This window comes from Amborella trichopoda, chromosome 3 (genome assembly GCF_054954075.1).
Source record: "Amborella trichopoda isolate Santa Cruz 75 chromosome 3, AtrichopodaSantaCruz75HAP2 v2.0, whole genome shotgun sequence".
In the NCBI taxonomy this organism is placed as follows: domain Eukaryota; kingdom Viridiplantae; phylum Streptophyta; class Magnoliopsida; order Amborellales; family Amborellaceae; genus Amborella; species Amborella trichopoda.
Window position 1 is genome coordinate 19,389,210 of NC_142338.1, and position 24,510 is coordinate 19,413,719.

Below are 24,510 nucleotides of genomic sequence, written 5' to 3' on the forward strand. Positions count from 1 at the left end.
ATACAGATTTGAGGGATCTAATCCTTTTTGAATCTATTGGCAACACCATCTAAAATCTCATACGAATTAAAATTTTAAAAGATAAAATTTCAACCTAAACTAGAAAATATGAAATAAAAATACAAAAAATAAATAAAATAAATAAATAAAATGATGGAAAACTTACATGGGACCCGAAAACTAGAGTTTTGGGCTCGAATTATGCTGCTCTTGTGCTCTTTTTTTCCTTGCTTAGATGCTTTTTGCTTGAGGTTTTGATTTGGGAAGCTCTATGGCTTGGAAAATGCAGGAATTAAGGCTGTTTAACCTAGATCTAGGTTTTCTAATTCCTAAGGACTCTAGGATTTGAGATAGGAAAAGCTAGGGTTTATATGATCCAGGGTTTCCTACCTTATTTTCTAGGTTTTTCCTATTTTCTAAGGTTTTTCCTAAGTTTTTAGGCATATGTATTTTTAGGAAATTATCTCTTATTTTTGAAAAAATTTGGATTTTTATGGGATTTTCTGGATGATTTTCTTGTATTTTTTGAGGGGGTTTAAATGGGAGTATGTCAAGGGTAATTCTATAAAGTTTTAAAAATTGAATTTATTTATCCTAAAAATTTTAAAAAAATTATAATTATCTTACGTAAAAAATGGGCTTACCAGATAACCAAAGTCACCACAACAACCTCTCCAGCAGCTTCTAGAAAATTCTAGGGAGTTCTAAAACTTTTGTAGTGCCCATTCTGGAATTTCTTGTAAACAACTTTGTTCAAGCCATAACTTTCAAATGGAATGTTGTATTTAAGCTATTTTTGGACTGTTAGAAAGATTGCGACCTACTATATATATGAAATCAAATTTGAATTGCTTTTTATGGGTCTACAAGGCTAGGACTTCAGGGTCTTTTTTTCAGATGTATGGGTGTCACATTGGTGTTCGGGAGTTGACCATCATTAGGCACGTGGATATCTAAGATGACAATCTTGGAGTATTAGGATAGGTGTCGGGTCACTTTGGGACAATTTTAAGGGGACTAGGTTCACTATGGTTCACTAGGCTTAGTGTAGTCCTTAGGATTGATAATTTGAGGTTTCTACGATTTATGGGAGGTGTTCACAATTGCCCCTCTTTGGTATTCACCTGTGACACCAGGTGAATGACAAAGAAGTAGACCCGAATTACGATGGAAGAAATGAGGGGTCATTCTTTTAAATGACCAATACCCTTTGGGAAGGCGGTACAATGATGGAATTTTGATTTATAAGCTATCAGCCTAGAACTTTGTTGTCTTTGGGGCAGTTATTTTCCGGTGAGAGGTATTCGACAATAGGTATTCGAAGTGACAATCTATAGGAACCGTTCTATCTTTGAGCTAGCTATTTTTTCTTGTTGAGGCCACCACAATGCTATACGGGACGCTATTGTAGCTAGAGTGGAAATCAAGTTGGTCGGACCAAGAAAGACATGTGAATTCTGGGGCTCCAGTTCAAGATTGGCTAGCTTTATGTCACTATTGATGGGAATGCCATAGGTTCAAGAAATCCTAGATCTCCTCAAACATAAAAAATTTCTGACCGTCTTTCTTAAAATTATGCAGGAGAGTCTCGATATCATGTACACATGTGAAGTCCACGATGATATAATTATATAGGTCAGCGACGGGAGGCAAGTTATCATGGAAGGAGAACTTATTCTATCATAACGGATGCTTGTAGTGGGCTTCCAGTATTCTGGAGATCTTTACAAGCATCCACCTTTTTACCAACATATAGGCAAGTAATGAGAATTTTATCCATACCTTAGAATTTCACATAGAGGATTGGTTCACTCACACTTTTATTGAGATTGTGGTCAAGGATACTTGACAATTTTTCTATACCATGTTCTTGGAGCCTGCTTAAGTCCGTACAAAGCTCTCTCCAATTTGTAGACTTTATGTTCCTTCCCTTGGACTTCAAATCCTGGGAGCTACTCTAATAGAAATCATCTGGTAAATTTCCAATAAAAAATGGGAAGTTGAAATCAACTTGAAAAACCTTCCATCCTTTTTCAGCATCCAATGCTAAGACTAATCTCATGGTATAAATCATAACAATGGGTGAATACGTTTTAGAGAAATCCTTTCATAGAAATCAGTACCTGGGTTGTGCATGTCCTGTGGGGTATCTATTGAAATTGAATTTGCATTAGTAAACGCCCTTGAGTCTAATAGCTTCAGTTCCATAGGATAGGTCTACTAATCTTCATCGTTTTGTTCCTTTTAGTTGCACTCATTTCCTCCTTTATTGCATCAACCCACTATTTCTTCAAAACAAGTAGGCTCCAATGATTAATAAACATCAATAAGACTTGCCCTCTTTGCAGGTGACTCTAAGAATTATGTTTGAGATGTAGATGGGCTTGCTGATGCGCCTAGAGATTCCTCTTCCTCTTCTATAAGTAAAGGATGTTTTTGTAGACCTCTTTCCTTATTCCAAGCATCATTCTCATTAAAAATAGCAATTTGATATATAATTATCTCATTTTTAGCAAAATTATAATGTTTATAGCATTTTCTTTCATCACTAGAGCCAACAAAAATGTAATCATCTGATTTTTTTCCTCTTTTCATAAGGAAAATGAGCATGGGTTACGGAACTACACATCTTTAGGTGACTTACATTCCATTTTCTCCCATACCAATTTTCATTTGGAGTTTATCCTTTAACTAGTTTTGTAGGAAGTCAGTTGAGTAAATAAACTAAAATAACTTAAGCTGAAAAAGTCTTTGGAAGTCATTTTTCTTGTAACACGTACTTTGCAACCTCCATACAGATCCAATTCATGCATTCTCCATGTCCATTTTGTTGTGGAGTTAAGATTCTTGTGAGTTTTGGACGAATTCCTACATTTTTTGTAAAGCATAAAATATTAAGCAAATTTTGTACAGACACTATTTGGGGGCTTTTATTATCATATGGTAATAAAGTTGTCATATATCATGAGCACCCCCCACCTCCCGAAGGCCTTTTTTTTATTTCTAAGTTGCCTTCCTATCCAGCAATGAGAACATCGGACAAGAGGGCTATTCTTTCCACAATCACCCAATAATTGTATGGCATTCGCATTACCAAACAACTTGCATCGTTTAAGTTTCTAGTTCTTTGCTATCCATTGTTCGAAGTACCAGATAACTCTCTGGAATGTCCAAAACCCTGCGAGCTCTCTTTTTCCGTCATCTCTCTTCTCTCTCTTACTCTCTCATTCCTCTCTATCTCTCTCCAACCTTCGAGCCCTCTCTCTCTCTCTGTGCAGTGGCCATCTGAAGCCACAACCATGCACATTTGACCTACTAATAAGGCAGGTTTCACATGTGCATTTCATTTTGTTTAATTTTTTTGATGGAGTTCCATCATTTTTTATGGAGGTTTCCATCATTTATTTTCTAGTTGGGCCAATCATCAAGAAAATCTCATGTGTGTAATGTTATAAAGAAAATTTATACAATTGAAATAGAACTTCACTACACACAACTGAAACTGCCCGAATCTAATGAAATCTTAAAGCCAAAATTTTGATTGAAATTTATATTTATAGTCCACTATATCCAAAGTATTCAAAATTACATCAAAAAATTGTAACTTAAAATCAACATCCTCTTTTGGGGGGGATGCTTTTTTTTTTGCTTCTTGACCTCAATGGCTAATAAAGTGGGACACGCTCTCTCATCAGTCCTGGTCCCCTGAGACCGTGCATAACATCCTCTTAGAGCTCTTAACTTGTCCATCTGGAACTGTGGTTCAATAGTTAATACAAGCTCTTCTTTGGAGTCATCACTAGATTCCTCCTCATGTGCTTCTTATTCTTCCACAACCAACTCACCTTTAGACAAGATCACCTCTCGCTTGATCTCCTTTAAATATCGATCTTTTGTCTTGAGGTCTTCAACCACCAGTGCATTGTCAATGATTTCTACTCAATGGTCTGCTTTGGTCCAGTATAACACCACAATTACAGTCAAGCTGCCATGACAAAGAAGGAAAAATGAAATTATAAGATATAAATTTGAACTAAATACAAACTTACCATATCACCATAGTCTCGAGCTGTATACCCATTCGTCTGAGGGTTCTCAGGTTATAAATTCTAGGGATGGAAGCACAGACGGACGTACCACACTACATACTCCTTCGATGGAAAACCATGACTCCTGTTTGGCTCGCTAGTCTGACAATACTGAAGCCAGTCTCGCCAATCCCAAATTTGGGGGGTGAGCTCTTGGTCCGAATTTTCTTTTTTTTTTACCCCACCTCTCCACTCTTTCCCATCTGCTGGTGGTCGCTCCCAAAAATGTATCTTATGAATTTAAAATGTTTAAAGAAAGATCATGAATTCGAATGGACAACGAAAGGGCAAACACATTCGGGGCTAAATATGTACATGTATTCCACATCATAGAAATAAAGGTCTTTACATATCCGACAGGTAACAGAAGAGTTCCAGAGGCTTAAACCTCTGCTACAATTTATATGAGCCTAAAAGTTAGACCGAAAGTTAGGCCGAATACCATTGATTGGGGCCCTAAAACCTTTATATATGATTCAAGAAAAAGAAAATATACAGACGCAGAGAAAATAAATCAATACCAAGGGCATCACGATCCCATATACCTTAACTAAATGCCTAAATGCAGGGGTATCATTCGTATGGTCTGCACCTTCTTTGATATAGGGCTTCAAGTAAGTCCAAGTTTTATAGCTTCTCTCTCTAACGGAATTCTTGTACTATAGTTAGAAAACAATAGTATCAGCGGGTGGTTTCTTTACTGACAGTGGATGTAATCTCCTCTCTCTATCACGCAAATATTGCACAAAGTAGCGTGTATTTCTCAGTCCTATTGATTGAACCGAATCCCATCCTCATCAAGTAACGAAATTTATATAATTATCCACGAGTTGATAACCACGAAATTTGTCATCACTATCCATTTGTTGACCACGTGCATCTATCTTCCATGATCCAGCTTGAGATGACAAACATGTAGTAACACCCATACTAGCAGGATTTTACACGCGCTTCTATAAAAAACACATCAAATGAAACATTTTGATCCCATAAAGCTACATAAATGAAGTTGGAACTTGAAACCGGGGGTTTTAGATCCCCTTTAATTTCTATTCATATAGTCAAAACGCGTCATTTCAAACTATATTTAGTCTCGAAATATTTATGCGCATAGGACGAAGTGATATCAAGATGGGTGATTTAGAAACAGCGATTTCCACAAGATTATATGTTGATCCCCTTAAAAAGGAATCCCATTAGTCGAAATGAACAGAGCTTTTGCTCTAAATGATCTATAACATGAGGAAAGTGAAGAAAAATATCCCTAGTTTTTACAAGAAGATAATAAGAAATCAGCACAACAAATGAGAAACTTCTCATTATCCTCAGCATAACTATAGCTAAGTGCAATGCAAAATCTCCTGCAACATTCAAAATGACACAAAAACTAGGGTTCCTTGCAAGTTGCAATATAATTAGAGGATTCAAACAACAAAGGAAAAATTCGAGGACCCCCAAAAAATTGATTTTAATCCTCCTATTCATTACTACTACCTAAACGAAATTTACTCATTCAAGCACAATGTAGAAGAAAATCGAAAACCCCTTTTATGATACTGCCATTAAATCAAAACAGAGAACCCACAGAAAACCCAAATGCTTTTATTTTTTTGGGTAAATCAGTAGGGAATACAGGCCCCTACCTGTTTTTAGAAATAATTAGCGGTTTTTGAATACGTCAGTGGGAATGAAAACCTAGATCAGTAGCTTAAGCTCAAGTGGTGCTACCACCACGACCTCAACCCCATTCCCAAAACCCAAATTATTTGTCATGAAAAATGTGCCAATAACCACCATTGAACCACAAAACCATCATGAAAAGAAATAAGATGAAAACAAAGCACAAGTAAAATTTTTTGAGACAATTTGGGGATTTTCTATCCCAAAAACCCTAATCCGCTACTAATCTAATTTTTTGCAAATTTAAAGAAGAGCAAATTACGTACCTGATTAAGCGCTCAAATGTCCGCGGTTGTGGCTTTAGATGGCTGCTTTGTGGTGAGACGGGGCTTTGGGTTGTAGAGAGAGAAGAGAAATGATGGGAACAAAGGGTGGACTAGGTTTTGGCAGATTCCAGAGAGTTGTCAGATAATACAAATACCGGACAACAGAGAAACACAGCAGGTAGATGTCTAGTAATATGAACACCGGACAACTCTTTGCGTTTGAAATTAAAATAGGCCCTCCCGTCTAGTATTTTCATTGTCAGACAGGAGGATACCTTATGCCGCTGGGGGGAGGAGGTGTGCTCGTAATATCCAACTTTATCACCATATGGTAATAAAGGTCTTCATATTCATTTGATGAGAATTCTCCTCCTCAATCAATAAATAATATTTTGGGGATAGTGACCTCTTTGATTCCTAACATAGGCCTTAAACTTATACTATTGAAAGATGAGAAGAGCTTCAGGTTTCTCTTGAGTAAGGCAGTCAAGTCATCAAATAATGTGAGATAGCATCTACTTCCACCCAAAAGAGATTGTGTGCATGAGACCATAAACATGAACATACACATGCATTAGGGGCTCATTTGATTTGCAAGACATACGTACTCAAGTAAAGGGATTCGATGTTTCTTTCTTCACATCATTCCACCATTATTCGGCATTGGTTAGCGAATAACCATTGTTTTTACATGCAATAAATCCAAGCAACCAAAATTCAAGTGTCGACATCTTTTATGCCATAACCAAGAATCATCAAATGACTCAATATTAAATATATTGATAGTATGTGGAGAAAATTTAAGTCGAATTTTGTTCAGCCATCTTCGCACTCAATAATAAATGAGCCTATTATCATAAAAAATGGCATAATACCCAATTTTCATCAACTGCCCCAAGCTTATCAAAGGTTGGACTAAGTCAGGCACATGAATGAGTTTCTTTAATAGTCTTCGTGTTAATAGCGATAACTCCTTTGAACTTGAACTTGATTATCATATTCTTTCTTGACCTGTCTCATAGTGTCATTGATTTCGACAAACATTGTTTTATTGCCAGTCATACGATTGCTAAGACCACTATCAAGGTATCAAACGACATTTGCATTAAGATATGAGAAACAAATTTTTTTCATTAACTTGTCATCATTTATTTTCTGTTCGTGAAAATTTGCTCGATCATTACACTTGCACAAATAGTCTTTTTCAGCATGACGAATCTATTAACAAATACAGGACTGAGGTAAATTAGAATCCCTATTTTGTACCAACAATATTTTTCAATGTGGCCTATATTTTTGCACTTGTAATGATGAGAACATTGAGGGGGTTCACAATTACCTCTAATGAAATGCTAATGACTTTGGTTAAATCAAGTTCTTCCTTTGCCTAGAAGGTTTTGCTTTGCACCTCCTCTTCCATCACGCCTTTTTTCTGATGAGCGACTTTTCCCACCTTCACTCGAGCCTGTCTTAGATTATGTTTTGATTGACAGGTCTGTTCAATGGATTTTCTGTAGATCTATTCAATCTTATCTCATATGCTTGACGAGAACCATTAGATGATTCATAGATAAAGTTGTTAACTCTTTGGATTCCCTAGTTGCAACAACAAGAAGATCAAATGTAGCAGTAAGGCTTCCTAAAAGAATTTCAACAACTTTTTGAACGTCAAAGTATCTAATTTGATCACAATGGAAGTGACCCTTCTGAAAATTTTTTGAATATATTTAGAATTTCTCATTGACAAAGTCTCAAATTTATAATAGAGAATTTGCAAGTTAATAGTTTTTACCTGACTTAGGACTCAGTATTCTTCTCGAAGCAAGTCCCTTGCTTCCTTTGATGTTTTTCTGCTGCCATTATTCTCAGACATATGGTCTCATCCACAGCCTACTAAATGTAAAACAAAAGCACGGTGTCCTTCGCTTGTTGGGCTGTAGTAAGCCTTCCTTCTTGATCATCATAGGCTGCACATCCATTCTCAATTAATTCCCAAAAATCATTATACGAAGACATGGTTTTCATTTTAGTACTCCAAAACTGATAATTCTCACCTTTGAAGATGGAAACTATTTTTTAGGACATACAAGTATTTGCCTTTGTTGCTACTTCCCTTTGCTTTATTTTCTTTCTGTTCATTTTCCCGTCTTGAATCACTTCATGCCACTCCCAGCTTTCTGTGAACAGGCTCTGATGCACAATTTGTATCTTGTTGGATTCCAAATGCACAATCTATTACAAAAGAGAAAGAAAGAAGGCAACCAAGAAAAAAAATAACAACAGAATAGACACTAAAAAGCAACCTTTCAATAACTTTTTTTCTCCAAAAATATGCTGCACACTTTCACTGGCTTGGCTCATTTGCTTATAGCGCCCCTCTTTAAATGAAGGCTCATCCAACCGATTGAGAAGTAGCCTTTACCTCATTTATAACAATAACTACCCAGTACATGAGATGTTTGTCTCGTACTTATGATAACCGACAACCCACTATAATTCAATAACTACCCATTAGAAAATAACTAAAAATAAACCCGTAGAAAGCGAAAATAGTGCATAACTATTAACCCAAACCACCGCACAACTAAGAGAGAAACTAGGAGATAGAATAGTGATTAGTTACAAAAGTAGTTTAAATTACATTCCACAATATGTCCCACCCAAGGCACCCAATCCATCGCTATTAAGATGTTCGATATCCCATATGAACAAAGAAATTAAAATGAAAAAGATTCACCCATAGTAGAGAGATAGTACAAAACTAATTTCAAATTTTCACAACTCATGTGGCTGATCGAACGGTACAAGACAAAAGGCAAACGAAACAATGGAAATACTTAGAACTATCCTCCATATTAGTGAAGCCGTTTGGTTTCCGACTGCCAGTGCCTTCATATCTGCTCATGGAATTCTTCAAATACTCAATACGAGCTCTATTATCAATCGTAGTTCCTTGGTTTCCTTCCAAGAAAATTGCATAACTAACACGCACACTTATACACATACACATAGAGCACATACAGAGCGAAACATTGTTAAAAGTGCGGTCGGGGCGTGGTGGGCAGGTGGTGGGGTTACAGGGTTTAGCCTCCAAAGTTTTTAATTACGCGGGTACGAAAATGATTTGAGATATAAAGAACTGTGGGGAATGCTGCTTCTATGGGAAAGGGTTTGGGGTTGTGGTGGTAGCACCCCCACACCCTAATCGCCTTGTTGTGGTTTCCATTCCCATTGACAGCATCCACTAATACCTTCAAAAAAACCAACTCCATTGAAGAAAGGGGTAGGGGATTGTCTTCTCCATTGAATTATCAAAAAATGTTGCCGCTTCCATGAAAATGGGGAAAATATTTTCTCATTTACTACTGTTTTATACGTTCTCCATGTTGGTAAAATTGGAAAAAAGGTATTTCCTTGGAAAACCTTTCCGTGCCCTAAAAAAAATGGATTTTCCATTGTACTATTAGTCCTCGTGATACCATGGAGAAACAACTCTCTCTCTCTCTCTCGCTCTCTCTCTCTCTCTCATTGTGCTTTGTAACCCTTGCGTTGAGCGATGATAACATTGCGGGTTCTCCATTTGCTTGAAAATAACATCTCATTTTTGTCTTTTAAAATATAATCATTGAAGTTCTCTTTGATGCTTCACCAAGTTTGGTTTACTAAGTTAAAAAGCCATGACGGGAAGCCCATATAATCTCTTTCATCTCTTCTACTTGGGCTATTTAACAAGCAAAAACAGCACCAGTTTCCATGTGTAAAAAATTCTCTCGAAGCTTCAGTATTTGAAACAAAAAGACGTAAACGATTAAATGTGTATAGCCAGAGGCAATGGGATCAGCATGAGAATCACCACTTTCATAAAGCTGTATCATCTGAAAAGTAATCACTAAGTAATACCATTACTTATCTCATTGTACAGATAACTATTACATCAAAATTTTAGAGTTGTTCATTTATGGGTAAAACTCTATTGATATAGTATTAAAACAAGGTCTTCAGAAATATCCTGCCTGCATGCACATGGATATTAAATGGCAGCAATGCAAGTACCTTCCTTCAAGCACCCTTATTCGCTAATTACGCACAGGCCCAAACCCTAAGGTTGCAGCTGGGGCGACATCTATTGTGTCATCATCATCGTCATCATCTCCGTCGGGATGCATTATTGCATCAATTGCTATGTCATCATTGCCACCATTAACAAAATCGAGGAAGAAATTATAAGTTTCATCAACAACCGACATAGTGTTGCTAGTTATGAAAATGTTGTCTACCAACAACAAGAATTCTAAGACACTGATGAAGAAGTAGCCTGGTTTTTTAATGGCAGATAGGGTATGTCCATCAATGCTATTTATACTCAACACAGTGGGTTAAGCATATTTTGGTCCCCACATTGAGAAAAGTTGAAAATAAAAGTTTTGAGTATAAGTGACATGGAGGCATGTCATCCACATGGTCTCAAGGGATCATCAAAATCATGCAGAACACATGGAAGCTGGTGTCAATCCACAGAATTCATGTGGGAGCAATGAGGGGGGCACTCATAGCGAATGCCAAATTTAGTATCAGTTTTTAAGAAATTAGCCAAGTTGGCTTGGAGCTGATGGGGATCCAGTTGGAGTTCCTCATGGAAAGTCGGACTGCTTCACCATAAAAAGTCATGTTTTTAATGAGATTTAAATGTAAAAATTTATTTTTAGAACAAATTAAGATTTAAATTTGCACTAAAAGGGATTTCAAGCCCAAATATGTATTTTTCTTTAGCATAGTTACTATGTTTGTACAGTCAACTTCGTCGAAAGACGTTCATGAAAAGAAAAAGAGCGAAAGGTTTTAAGATTATTGGAATCTCACATGGCACTCTTCAGTCCCATTTGGCACCCGAAGATTGTGTTTTGTCTGTGCTCCCACGTGCCTGAGTATGTTAGCAGCAGCTTCCCCGCGTGCTCAGAAGTGTCGGTCACTATGAGTCCACTTTGTGGAAGGGTTTACAACTTCTCTAAAATCTCTCACTTTTGCCAGCTATGGCCGCTTAGATGCCCGTTTATGGGAAATCGAACAAGACTTTCCCCTTACGGACCATCGGATGCATACACTAAACTTCACCTCAAAAACTAGAAAACAGAAAATTTAGGGAAACTTAGGTAGGAATTTTTGAGAAACAGCTCCGCAAAAGAGAATAATAAGATTGTATGATTAAACTACAAAGAAAAATGCAACAGACGAAGAGGAAAAGTGTGTGGGCCAACTTGTGAGCCAGGCCAACATACCCGCGACAGCCGGAGTTATAGGCCCAAGTTAGAGATGTGGGTGCGAGGGGACCTTTCCCGTTGTCTTTCAGAGTCTTGAGTCAGAGACGCTTGAAAATAAGAGTTCTTTGCGTTAGAGTAAGGCCTTCGATGCAAGAAGGGACCACGACGGACTAAGATGCCTATGATGATCCTTAGCTTAGGTTTTGAAATTTTTATGGTTTGTGTGGGACTAGGATGAGTGGGTTAATCTTGCTGTAGATGCAATGGTACCTGGGAACCTAGACCTAGGTTCAAGTCATCTCTAGGGTTCCTAGGATCTAGAGGGGTAGAGGGGCCAATTTTGTGAAATTAGGGTTGGGGTTAAATGAAAAGTATTCAGACCAGCCTAAAAAAAGGCCCTTTTATAAGAAAATGGCTATGCAATGGCTACTAGGGAATGGCAACTCTATCTGATTGGTTTGTCCTTCAGTGACGCATACTGTGTATGCGGCACTGGAGCTTTGTGTGTACCAAATACGTGGCAGTATCCCGCCACCTGTCCCCCACCTCCAGGGACTTTTGGGGTGAGGTTTAGGTCAAGATAGAGGTTTCTTAGACATTTCTATGGGGTTTTATGGCCCTTTAAAATATTGTTTATATTATGTTTTGATTTTATGGGTCAACTAGGGTTTCAGGTTGGCCAAGATTGGTAAAAGGTAGGTTATATTATATGTGTGAAGACAAATCATACATGTGGTTGTTTATTTCTTTTTTTATCTTTCTTTTATTTTGGACCATTAGATTATATCTAATCCAATGGTTGTGATATTGTAGGAACTTTAGAAACTAAAATGATTACAACCCTTTTGTTTAGAGAGAGAAAGAGTGAGAAAAAGATAGACGGATTAAGCTGCAATTGGGTTTTCTCTTGAGGGCTACTGTGTTCTCTGTTTTAGAGAGAGAAAGTGAGTAAAAGGCTTGAACTCCATTGTGGGTTTACTGTGTGTCCTATTTTAGTAAGAGAAAGTGTCAAAGATAACCCATTTTGGGTGTTCTTGGTATCCTATTTTGGACTCTGTGTAGAATGAGAAAGGGCCACTGAAAATTGATGTTTTGTGCTCGATTTCACCTTGTAATCTTCCAAAATCAGTAAGTAAAGTCTCGCGTCATTCTCTTATGGATGTAGGTCACGATTTGTGACCGCACCATATTTAATCTTTGTGCTTTGTGACTACATGTTGCTGGATTTTTCATTTCATATTCTTACTTTGATATTGTGTTGTTTCCATTGCTTGTTTATATTGATATGAATGCACAATAGTTGTGAATATTATAATCCCTTTCTGATATTTCACCGATCGATCCCAACAACTGGTATCAGACCCTAGGGTTTGTTCTTCATTGTGTTTGTGAAAAAAGGGTTTTTTTCTGCGATTATGGTTTTTTATTATAATTTTCTTTAAAATGGAAAAGGTAATGGAATTTGAAAATTAAATCAAAGTAATTGGCCAATATGAAAAATGATAATGGAAGATTATCTTGTTGGAAAAGAATTCGATAGGCCAATTCAAGGAAAAGAGGCCATGGCCGATGGAATGGATGATCCAGAATTGTATATTCTTGATCGAAAATGTTTGGCAGCTATTAGACCATGTATTTCACCATCAATTTTATTTGATGTTTGTCAATGTAAAATATCTACAGAGATTTTGCAATCTTTTGAGAAACTCTCTAGTGCAAATAAAGTGCATGCGATTAAAAAAATATTTCTTTTAAAAATTAAAGAAGGTGCTACAATTAGATCGCATGTGAGTGAATTTAATTCAATTTTTGCGCAATTGAGGTATTTGAAAGTGAATTTGGATGAAGAAGTGTTATGTTTGTTTTTGTAGTGTTCTTTGCTTGCTAGTTGAGATACATTGATTACCTTGTGACTAATACAATGGGTAACACATTTAATTTAAATGATGTTGCTTCATTGTTAAATGAAGAAGCTAGAAAGGCATCCACACAAATGCTTGCTGAATCAAATTAAGCAGTGGCAGCAGGAGATAGAGGAAGAACACAATATAGAGGTCAACCCTATGGATTTAAGAGAGGTAAATCGCATAGTAGAGGCAGGTCCAAGTCATAGGGCAAGAAGGTTACTTGCTGGTATTGTAAGAAACCTGGTCGTAAAAAAAAATATTGTTATGTTATGAAGAATAAACAAAAGGCCAAGGGCAAGGAATGGCCATGCCAAAGCAAGTACAATTTTAGATGTTGAAGATAAGGTCACTTTTAGTGTTGCATGCATAACATTGTTTATTGCAGATACTTGGGTTTTAGACTCTGGTACTTCATTTCATATTTGCCTAGAAAGATCATATTTTTTAGGCTACACAGATGTGGATAGTGGCTTGGTTTATGTTGTTGATGATAGAGCTTGCAAAATTTGGGGTGTTGAAAATGTTGTTATCAAACAATTACATGGAAAAAAGCATACATTGAGCAATGTTATGCATGTTCCTGAGTTGAAGAAAAATCTTATTTCAAATGGGCAGTTAGATGACTCTGGTTTTATAGTGACTTTTGGAAATGGGTCATGGAAGATTTATAGAGGTTGTATGACAATCTTGAAAGGGAAAAAATATGGGAGTCTCTACAATCTTCATGGCATGGCTCAGCAGAATGTTTAAATAGAGAAGATTGTTGCTACAACTGTTTGAAGACATTTTTTAGCATCTTGGATCCCCGATGTGGAATAAAAGAGAAGTCGGTCAATAAAGCCCTGACTTACAGTGGAATTTTCGACAATTTCAAAATTACCCTAGATAGGGTGAGAATGTTTCTAAAGACTTCAAAAGGTCACCTACGAAGTTTCGTGGCAATCCAACATGTCTAAGGCAGCGCAGACAAAGAAAAAATTTCAGAAAAATCAGTCTCTAAAACCCTGAAACGGACCCTGTAACTAGAACCCTATTTTTAGAGCGTCAAATGGCTGTAGGACTACCACCATTGGATCCGAAACGATCGAAAATTCTTATGGGGCAAGTTTCGGCTTAAACAGACGTTTCAGGACAAAGTTATGAGCAAAAGACTGAAAAAAGATAGGCCTTATGCTATTCCCGTGCGCCCTTCCTGCACCAGTTTCTCCATTAAAGGAGACTGGTTTTCGTAGTCATGAACAACAAGTTTTAGGACTCATATCTCCTTTGTTACAAGTTGGATAGCGCTCAAATTTTGCAAACGTGTTTGTCTTGTCAAGACGAGCATTTTGATATGTGACACGTCCCATAACGACGCCCGAGCAAGGAGAAAGGCTCGAGAGAAGTTGATGATTCGTGATCAAAGGTTGCAGGAAAATCAGCAGTAGCACGACTTACTCAAGTGGCCATATCACGGTGGTCGTGTACCCGATCGACGCGAAACCAGATGCATTGATTGCGTAAGATCCAAGGCTATGCTTGGTTCGAACTCTGTACGTGATGAGCAGTTAGATTTGACGTATGAAGATGTTAAAGTTAATGCAAAATTTTCGCTGCAGGAATTCAACTTTCGGCAAAAACCTAAGCTGGTAAAATCTTTGTTCGGGCACAAAATCAAGCTGTGTTTATTGCAACGTGATCGTGACTACATTCTCAGTGCAATTCAGTAAAAAATCAAAGAAATACATCAAGAAATGAGCACATTATCGATCAAAAGTTTTGAAGGTTTATACAAACTTTAGGTCGCATGATCGTGGCCTAAAAACACGATATATGGCTTGAAGTTAGTATCAAATTGATCGTCATGTCGAGCCCAATGAGAAAGTAATCATCTTTTCGTCAAACGGGAGTCGGAGCAACCTAGAATCGGCCTAGAAAAATCGCACACATTCCATGAGTGAGCAGGGACTATTTTGGAATTTTTTGTACTGTTGGGCAGGGGCAAAACCGTAATTTTACACCCTTTTTTAGAATTTATTTTAATTCAAATAAATTTTAATTATCATCAATTAAGTTAGATTTTAGGCATCCACCCATGTTTTGGGCTCAAGTCTATATATACTACGTTATACCCCATTGTAATGGACCTTCAATTTGATTAATAAAACTGAGATTTAAGCTTTAAGATTGAGGGCCATGTTCAGGAGAGAGAGAGGAGAGAGAAGAAAATTTTGGTACACTTAAGTGAAGGTAATTCTCTCTCTCCTCCTCTCTTCTATCTCCTCTTCTTTCTTTCTCTCTCTTCTTCTTTCTTTCACTCTCTTGTTCTTTCTTTCTCTCTCCTCTTCTTTCTTTCTTTCTCTCTCTTCTTTTCTCTGTCTCTCTTCTCTACCTTAAACATGCACAACAGTAAGCATTGCAGTGCACTCTCTCTCTCTCAGTGCATGTCTTTCTCTCTCTTTCTCTCTTCCTCTTTCTGCCTCTCTCTTCTCTCTCAACATGCACGACAGTAGGTACCGCTGCACATGATTCACTTTCCCTTCTTTCCTTTTTTCGCTCTTATCTCTTACCTCTCTCATCCCCTCTCTTTCCTAATCCTTTCTCTCTCTTTCCTAATCTTCTCTTTCTTTCTCTCTCTACTTTCCCTTCTTTCTCTTCTCTCTTTCCTGGTCTCTCTCTCTACTTTCACTCTTTCCTCTTTTCTCGGTCTCTCTTTCTCTTCTCTCTTTCCTGATCTCTCTTTATACTTTCCTTCTTTCCTCTTTTCTCGGTTTCTCTTTCTCTTCTCTATCTTTCCTTCTCTCTCTCTCTCTCTATTCTTTCCTTTCTCTCTCCTTTCTAGTCATGCATGGCGATGCCCATTGCCGAGCATGACATCCTCCTTCTTGTCTTATCTCTTGGAATATGCACAGTAACCCGAGTGGAGGGCTGGGCCTCTGTCTGAGTTCCTCCTCCCTCATGACATGCACGGTGATGCTCATCACCACATGTAACATTTATTCCCCTATTTCCTGACAAAGCCATTGAACCGGCCCCTTTCCCAAGTGGCGGGCCAAGTCGTGTCTGAGTTCTTTCTGACACACATGGTGATGCCTATTGTTGACACACACGGTGATGCCTATTGCTGTGCGTGCCTTTCCTTTTCTCTCTCCTGCCTCCCTCCCTCTTGCCATGGACGGCAGAACCCATCGCCGTTCATGTTTTCTCATTCTTTCTCTCGTCATGGATGACGAAGCCTATCGCCATCCATGTTTTCTCTCTCTCTCTCGTCATGGATTGTGGAGCCTATCGCCATCCATGCTTCTTTCCTCCTTTCTCTCTCCTTTGTCATGGACGGTGGAACCCCATCGCTGTCCATGTTCTTTCTCCCTTTTCCCCTTTTTCTCCCCTCTGTCATGGATGGCGGAACCCTATCGTCATTTATGCTTCTTTCCCCTTTCTCTCTGTTCTATCATGGACGGCAGAACCCCATCGCCATCCATGCTTCTTTCCCCTTTCTCTCGCCTCTGTCATGGATGACGGAACCTCATCGTCTTCTATGCTTCTCTCCCCTTTCTCTCTCCTGTGTCATGGACATCGGAACCCATCGCTGTCCATGTTTCTCTTCTTTCTTCTTTTCTCTCTTCTCTCTCTGTTCTTTCATCTCTCTTTTCTCTCTTCTCTTCTCTTTCATCTTCTCTCTCATCATCTCTCTCTTCTTTCTTCTCTTTCTTCTTTCTTCTATCTTATCTCTCTTCATTTTTCACTCTTCTCTCTTCCCTCTTCACTCTTCTCTCTCTTCTTTCTTGACCCTTCTCTTCCCTTCTTCCTCATCTCTTCTCCCTTCTCCTTTCTTCTCTTCTCTTCTTCTTTTTCTCTTCACTTTTTCTTCTCTCTCTTCTATTCTCCTTTCCTTATTTCTTATTCTCTCTTATGTCCACTCTCATTTCTCTTCCTTTCGTTTCTCTCCTCTCTCCCCTCTCCCCTCTATTCTCTTCTTCTCTTCTTCTTCTTCTTCTTGTCTCTTCTCCTATTCTCTTCTTTTCTTCTTCTTCCCTCTTCTCTTCTATTCTCTTCTTATCTTCTTTTTCATCTCTCTTCTTCTATTCTCTTATTTTCTTCTTCTTCCCTCTTCTCTTTTATTCTCTTCTTCTCTTCTTCTTCTCCCTTCTCCTCTTTTCTCCTCTCTTCTTCTCTCCCTCTTCTCTCTTTCCCTCTCTTTTATTCTTTTCCTCTCTCTGCTTTTCTTCTTTCCTCTCTCTTCTTTCTCCTCTCTTCTCTCTCTTCTTTCTTCTTCCCCTCTCATTTGACTAAGGAATATGCTAAGTCTAGCACTGTCATGGTAGTCTCGTCGTCGAGTAGTATTGCCACCGTGACGATCGAAGTTACCATACCAGTCTTGCTGCCATGACAGACTGGGCATCGTGTCAGACTGGTCGATGTTGGTTCTGTTGTCGAGTAATATTGCTGCCGTGTCTGTCTGAGTTACTGTGCCGATCTTGCTACCATGCCAAGTCAATAACTTTACTGGTCTAGTCACTGTATCAGTGTAGCCACTTGATCAAATTTCTTTTTCTTCTCTACTCTTCCCTCTAATTTATTTCTCCCTTTTCCTTTTATCACCCCAATCTTCATCTCACTCCTTCCCTTTCTTCTTTTTAATGCGCACGCTCGTGTGCATTTGTCGAAAGACAAGGTGGCGTCCATTGCCCACTTGTCTTATAAATTAAACATGTGTGTGTGATCACAAAAACAGAAGAGTATAGGTCAAGGGAGGCGATTTCAAACCAGTTGTAAGACTGGGAGGCATTCCATCGTGATCTAAGAGGGTGCTCACGTGAGTCAGCCCAAGTGAGTCACGGACCCAGGTGAGGTTTTTCCCAGCTCACATTAAATTCCTCTCTCACCGGTTGCTATACCTGCCCTTGTTTCTTAACAAGGTTCTCGAGAGAGCCGTCTCAAGTCTCGGGTTTTCCTTGAAACCCGAGACACGTGCCACCAGGTCATCCCGACCCGGTGGGGAGATCAAGGCGTCTAACTAGCTTGGCGACTCCACTGGGGACACACTACCCCTTTGTCAGATCATCTTTGTTTGGCTAGTCTCTCCTTTATTTTCCGCATTGCACTCACATGGCTGCTGGGTTCCTTAACCCGTTCATCCAGATCGGGGATTTTCTCAGGCCCGCATTCGCAAGCTTTTCCCGGGAACAAGTTCCTCGAACTTCAGTCCCAACTTTCCTTTTGAGAAAAGACCTAGTGTCTATCTCCCAAGTCTTGACCTGGATAGGTGGGAGAAGGGACTTAAAGGTCCCTAACTCCCCATCTCCTAGCTCTGGTGGAACCACCACTAAAGCACTCTGCATCGGTAGCACATCTGCTACCACTCACAGCATGCACACCGTCATCGGCAAGTCACTTGCCTGTCGTATTTCTAAGGTACCCCGAAAGGCTACCCAATCCCTATTTGCAAAAGGCAAGGAAGTTGCCATTGCTCCTGTGGGCCACCGTAAGGTTACCCCTCACATTCTTGCACCACCTCGGGTCTCTATGCTTAGAGGCTCGACACATCGAGGAGGAGACCCTGGGGCCTTCAACTCTCGCACACACACTAAGGCTCGTGGGTCATCCACTCAAGCCACACCTCTGGGGAGCTCTTGTAATGCCTCAAGTCGGTGTCCAGGATAAGGCCTCCTCGGGCCCGGTCTTGTACATATCATGCATGTGCACCCCACCGCTCAGAGCAATGCCGTTGCTGCGCCAACCCGAGCACATGGGAGATGGCCCCCTCGTCCTCCCTCTTTGCACACACTAGCGCACTCTGTACGTGGCAGGCTCTCTTCTGCTCCCTTACAAACATGTACTTGCTGTTCTTGACCTCCTAATGCCAAAGCACCTGTTCGAGCACGGGCTGACCCCTAAGCCACCCGTGATCCTTCTTTAAGGGGTGCACGCCGTCGAGAGCCAGTCCCTTCTCCTGCTTGAAAACCCCTCAAGTCCTGGTATTCAAAGGTCCTCCCTAAGAGTACCATCTTAAGCTAGCCCCATCAGCTCGGTCATGTCTCTGGAGCCCATAAGAGAGCTCGGGGCAAAGACCCGATGTGAGATCATGTCCTTCGTCCTCTCTGGCCTAGGTTGACCCAGTTCCTGGTCCACACCCATTACTTCATCTGATGGAGAAGACTCTTTCTTGCATAAGAAAAGACGACCAGCTACAGTGCTAATCACAGTTATGGCGTGAGGTCCATCAAAGCCTCCAAGTTAAGCATGACAGGGGTTTGCAAATCCTGACCAGAGAAACCACTTGAATAGTCGGGGCAGCCAACTCCGATGACCCTCTTCACAGGAACCACTTTTACCCTCTTTGAATCACAGAACTCAAAGAGGAGGTGCAAGAATCCTGCACAGTAGTTAGCATCGTAGAAGATGAGCTGACCATCCAACAGCTACGGGCCCAAGACCATGGAGATCTGATCCTCACGCAGTCGACGTATAGGACTTGGGTTCAATCGGGGCATGCTGAGCCCTTGATGACTGATCTGCCGCGCACAATCTGCCAAGCTCACAAGCCTTCAACTGCATATGAGGCTGACCTCCCCGACGAAACGGTCAGCGTTATGGTCGTGAACGAACCTGACGACTCCCAAGAGGAGCGCATGAATAGGTTCAAACACATGGTGTGTGCCATGACGGAGAAGAAAGATAGCATGGAAAGCACGCGGCCCGCAGCTCATTCGACCCACCATGAGGCCAATTCCCATCCCCCGAAAGACACAGCTCCAAAGAAGACTTCCCCGCCGGCATCACAAGATAGCTTTGTCCCTTGAATGTTTTCACAGGTAGACATCAACGCTATAATAACCCACAGCTTAAAGAACAGATAGATCCCGGGAATGCAAGGTACAACACTTTATCAAAAGTCGTACCCCTCCTACATTGATCAGGTTCTGTTTCCCTCGGATTACCAAAAGGGGAAGCCTTATTCAATGGTACAACATCCCCGTGCCAACATATTGCCCATTTCCAAGCGACATGTCGAGAGATAACGACTGATGGGAGACTCCTCCTCCGTCAGTTCGTTGAAACTCTTGATGGCCCGACCTTCCAGTGGTATGCTCGGCTTCCCCCAAACTTAGTACACACTTGGGAAGAGATGGAACAACTGTTCTACCTGCTCTTCTATGAGGTCGAGAGAGTGGTCCAAACCATCGAGCTTCTCACTTTGACCCACGAGCCAGATGAGCCAGTGGATCAGTTCATAGCGAGATGGAGGGATTTGGCTGCTTACCATTCCAATCCCATGTTATAAAAAGATGAAGTCTAACATGTGACCGGAGATTGCCATACATGTTGAGGCCTCCAATTCGACCTCCATGTCAGAGATGATCTCTAAGTCAGTTCGCATAGTGAGCTTGTCAGGCTCTGTCAGTATGATGCTCCAACAAGGACTCGTCACACCAAAGCCGGCAAGGCATCCCATACTCCTTGCTCAAGGAATTGAGAACCACTGGTGCCCGTACCATCAAATATGGGGCCATAAGCTGAGCAAATGCTATGGGTTCGAAGCCGTGGTGGAGAAGAAAGTTCGAAGCGGTCACATTGCTTATGCCCTGATGGAAGAACACCCAAGGACATCTCAGTACAGGTCTCCTTTGATGGTGCCTCCGATCCCGCTGAACCCTCAACTTCCCAGCCATGGAGAGTCTATCACTGGTGGAGCAAACTCAAATCCTTAAAGCGAGAGGCAATTCATCAAGCTAGGGCTGCTCACAAACCTAGCAAGATGGATCAATCACCTCCAAAGGAAACCAAGAGGAGACGGGCACCAGGAGCAGCTCGCCAGAAGAACAAGATTCTCCAACCATCGGTCGAGCAAGAATTTTTCAGGCCTCTTCTTCTATTGAGGACTTCATCCTTGGCGTGATCATCCTTACTTCCTCATCTCATCAGGAGAACATCCCTGGGCCATCTTTTACTCGGGGCACGTCCAATATGGGTGACAACGTTAAAAGCACCCCCCAAAGGTCTAAGCTGGGGAAACACCCAAAAGATCCTCCGTACATGTCCAATTCTGGTGATGACGTAGGAAGCTGCCCAAATGGGTCTGATGAGGGGAATGACCTTAAACGTCCCTCACCCACTAACACCTCTTCTTCTTCTCCCTCCTCTTCTATGTCTCTTGCAGGTACAACCCAAGAATGTCCAGACTTTGAGGCCCTCGACAGAGAACTTGAGGGAACCAATATAAGCAGGTCGCACAGGAGGCGGCTGAGAAAGACTCTGGCCCAAGCAGCCAGATTCTTTACAGTTGCTGATGCCCTGGTAGCCTTGGCCAAACCAGAACCATCCTCTTCTACTGAGAGGCACAAGAGGCCAAAGCCGAAGAAACCCCAGTGGCGCACTGAACCCAACTTTGAGCAAAGGCTGAGGGAATCAAGAGGACAGAGCTTCTATTCTCAGGAAGCCTTTCACGGGTTAGGTGCCTCGATCTCGCCCTCTGGGTCGGGTTGACCTGATGGCTTGGTTTCGGGTTCGAGATGGACCCAGGACCTGAGATTGCTCTCTTGAGAACCACGTAAAGAAGACGTGGGCAGGAGTACCAACCGGTGATAGAGAAATTGGGGTCGTGAGGCAGGACTTACCTCACGTGGGTCCATGACACACTCGGGCTGACTTGCGTAGGTGCCATCTTAGATCATGTTGGAAAGCCCCTCTGGCTTATGGCCAGTTTGGAATTGCCTTCCTTGACCTGTTTCTTCTTTTTTGCAAATACACACACAATTAAAAGTGTAGACAAGAGGGGCATAGGTCCCCACCTTGTTACAGTGTGACCTGAAAGTGTGAGAAGAAATTTGATCGGGCAACTAGGCTGGCACAATGACTAGACTAATACGGTGATTGACTTGACATGGTAGCAAGACGGGCACGGTAACTCAGACCGACACAGCGGCAATACTACTCCACGATAGAATTAACACCGACCAGCCTAGCACAATGACTAGTCTGGAGCAACGGCTAATCTGACATGGCAGCAAGAAGTGCACGATAACTCAGACCAGCACGGTGGCAATATTGCTCGACAACAAGACTGGCACAACGACTCAAGGTTAAGCCTGCCCTCTGATCAAACAAGAAAAGAAGAGAAAGAGGGGAGATGAAGACTAGCTTGACTCTAACTAGGTCTTCCAAAAGAGACGAAGGTGAAATAAAAGTGATGATGAAATAAGGATGATGGAAAACGACGTGAAATACAAATGAGAGAGATGAATTAAAATAAAATAAGATTAGAGATGAAGTAAAGAAAAATAAAATAAAAGGGATAAAAGAAAATGAAGTAAACTAAGATGGGGTACATAAAATAAAAGAGGTGAATGAAATAAAGTAAAATAAGTAAACAAAATAAAAGAGAATGAGGTAAAATAAGATGAGATAATAAAATCAATGAAGTAAATAAATAAAATAAAATAGGGTAAGGGAAAATAAGGAGAAATGAATGGAGCAGGGGAAATAAGATGAAAATAAGCTAAGGTAAAATAAATGGATGAATTAAGAAAAAATGAAATAATAATAAAAAAATGGTAAATTGGTAAAGGGGAGGGGAAGGTTTACTATTAGACTATTTGGGTATTAGGTGAATAAAGAGGGACCACATTAGTAAAAATAAAAAAAGTTTAGAGAGAGATAGCATCCTTTGTTGGGGTTGAGTGAAATACCGTGAGAGGTAACAATGAAACGAAATATAACGAAATGTGTTGCAATAGGAAGAGAAAGGGGAAACGCAGAAAGTTAGAGAGAGAAAGAGAGCGATAAGGTTAATTAGGTTTTCTTCTAGAGAGAGAGAACAAGAAGATGATCGTGGAGGACTGAGGAAAGGCAGGTATATCCACGGGAAGGTTGGAGAGTTAAGATGGAGGCAGCAGTTGAGTGCGTTGGCGGCTGCAATGGATTAGTCAGAGAGCATTGAGATGGCTGCAATCAGCCGCGGAAACATGGTGTGGAGGCTGGTTAGAAGAAGTGGAGCGAAAAGGAGAAAGAAAGAGGGGTGATTAAGGGCAACAAGCCAGTGGCTGTAGCAGAGTTAAGGGTGCGAGAATGAGAGGCGGAGGTGGCTAAGAATTAGAGGGGAAGACAAGTGGTGGTGGAAGGGAGAAGACATAGAGAGATAGAGGTGGTAGCTGGCTGCAGAGAAGGATGGGTGGAGAAGATGGCGGGAGGGTCGTTGCTGTTGGTGGAAATGCAAGGTGAGGAGATGGTTGCTTGACAATTGTGGGTGCGATTGTAGGTGAAGAAAGCTAGGGCTACAACCAAATAGCAGAGAGTAGCAAGAGAGGAGCAGTAAGCAGTGAAGAAGAGGATGGCGACAGAGATAAGAGGACAGGAGATGGGCGCACAGCAGTGGTGGTGCTCACAATTGGGCTTCTTGAGAGAGAAAGAGAGACGAGAGGACAGGAGGGAAAGATAGTGGCTATGGGCAATGGACCTCGATTGCGCACACGGCGTTGGTGTAGGATAGGTCGCACACGGCATTGGGGTAGGATGGATCGCACACGGCATTGGGTCGGCTTGCATACGGTAATGACGGTAATGGGGAAGATGGGTGCATATGGAAATGAGGGAGGAGGAGTGCGCACGGCGATCAGGGAGGAGGAGTGCGCACGGCGATGAGGGAACTGGGTGAAGACGCCAATGAGGGAAGAGAAGTGCGCATGGCAATGAGGGAGGAGGAGTGCTCACGGCGATGAGGGAGATGGGTGCACCCGGCATTGGGAAGAGGAGTGTGCACAACATTAGGTAAAGAAAACAAAACTTAGGGATTGATGGTCGAGCAGCACCAGGGGACGTGAGAGAGAGGGACTCACCACTGGATGACCAAGAAGAGTGCTGCGAGGGAATATGAAAAAAGAAAAGAAAATGAATGAACATGAGGGGTCATCAGGAAAAGGAGGAGGTGGACCCTAGAGTCTACATGGAGGAAGTGGTCATGCAGGGATAAAATGAAAGGGAAAGGGAAAGTTGATGGTAATGCTGGACTATGTGAAGAGGAGAGAGAGACCGTGGTCACGCAAGACCATAAAAGAAAGCGAGAAAGAGAATGACAAAAAGTGAAACATAGATGGCGATGGGATTTTGCCGTCTGTGAAAAGGGAGAGAGATAGAGAGAGAAGAGGAAAGAGAAAGGAAGTGAAAGGGAAGAGAGAGAAAGAGATTTACATTAATCCCAGGGATACCGACCCATAAGTTTCTCTCTCCTTGCTCTCTCTTTCAAGATGTGACCCAACAATGAAAAAAGATGGAAATTTTTTTAAGCAAAGTAGGGTCCTTTGTACAATGATAGTATGTGATATATATCTTTTGC

General features: G+C 40.9%; 1 long non-coding RNA gene across 2 annotated transcripts; it reads right to left on the reverse strand.

The window, feature by feature from the left end:
- Positions 1-3,513: 3,513 nt before the first annotated feature.
- On the reverse strand, positions 3,514-9,001 carry LOC110007355 (uncharacterized). 2 transcript variants are annotated; one of them, XR_002281093.2, is made up of 4 exons: positions 8,338-9,000; positions 8,089-8,224; positions 7,827-8,001; positions 3,514-3,985 (listed from the first exon to the last, which is right to left on the reverse strand). It is a non-coding gene; the product is annotated as an uncharacterized LOC110007355 (long non-coding RNA). The 2 variants fall into 2 exon arrangements; XR_016052270.1 differs by lacking the exon at positions 3,514-3,985 and adding an exon at positions 7,148-7,630 and having other exon boundaries at positions 8,338-9,001.
- Between the last annotated feature and the right edge of the window lie 15,509 nt (positions 9,002-24,510).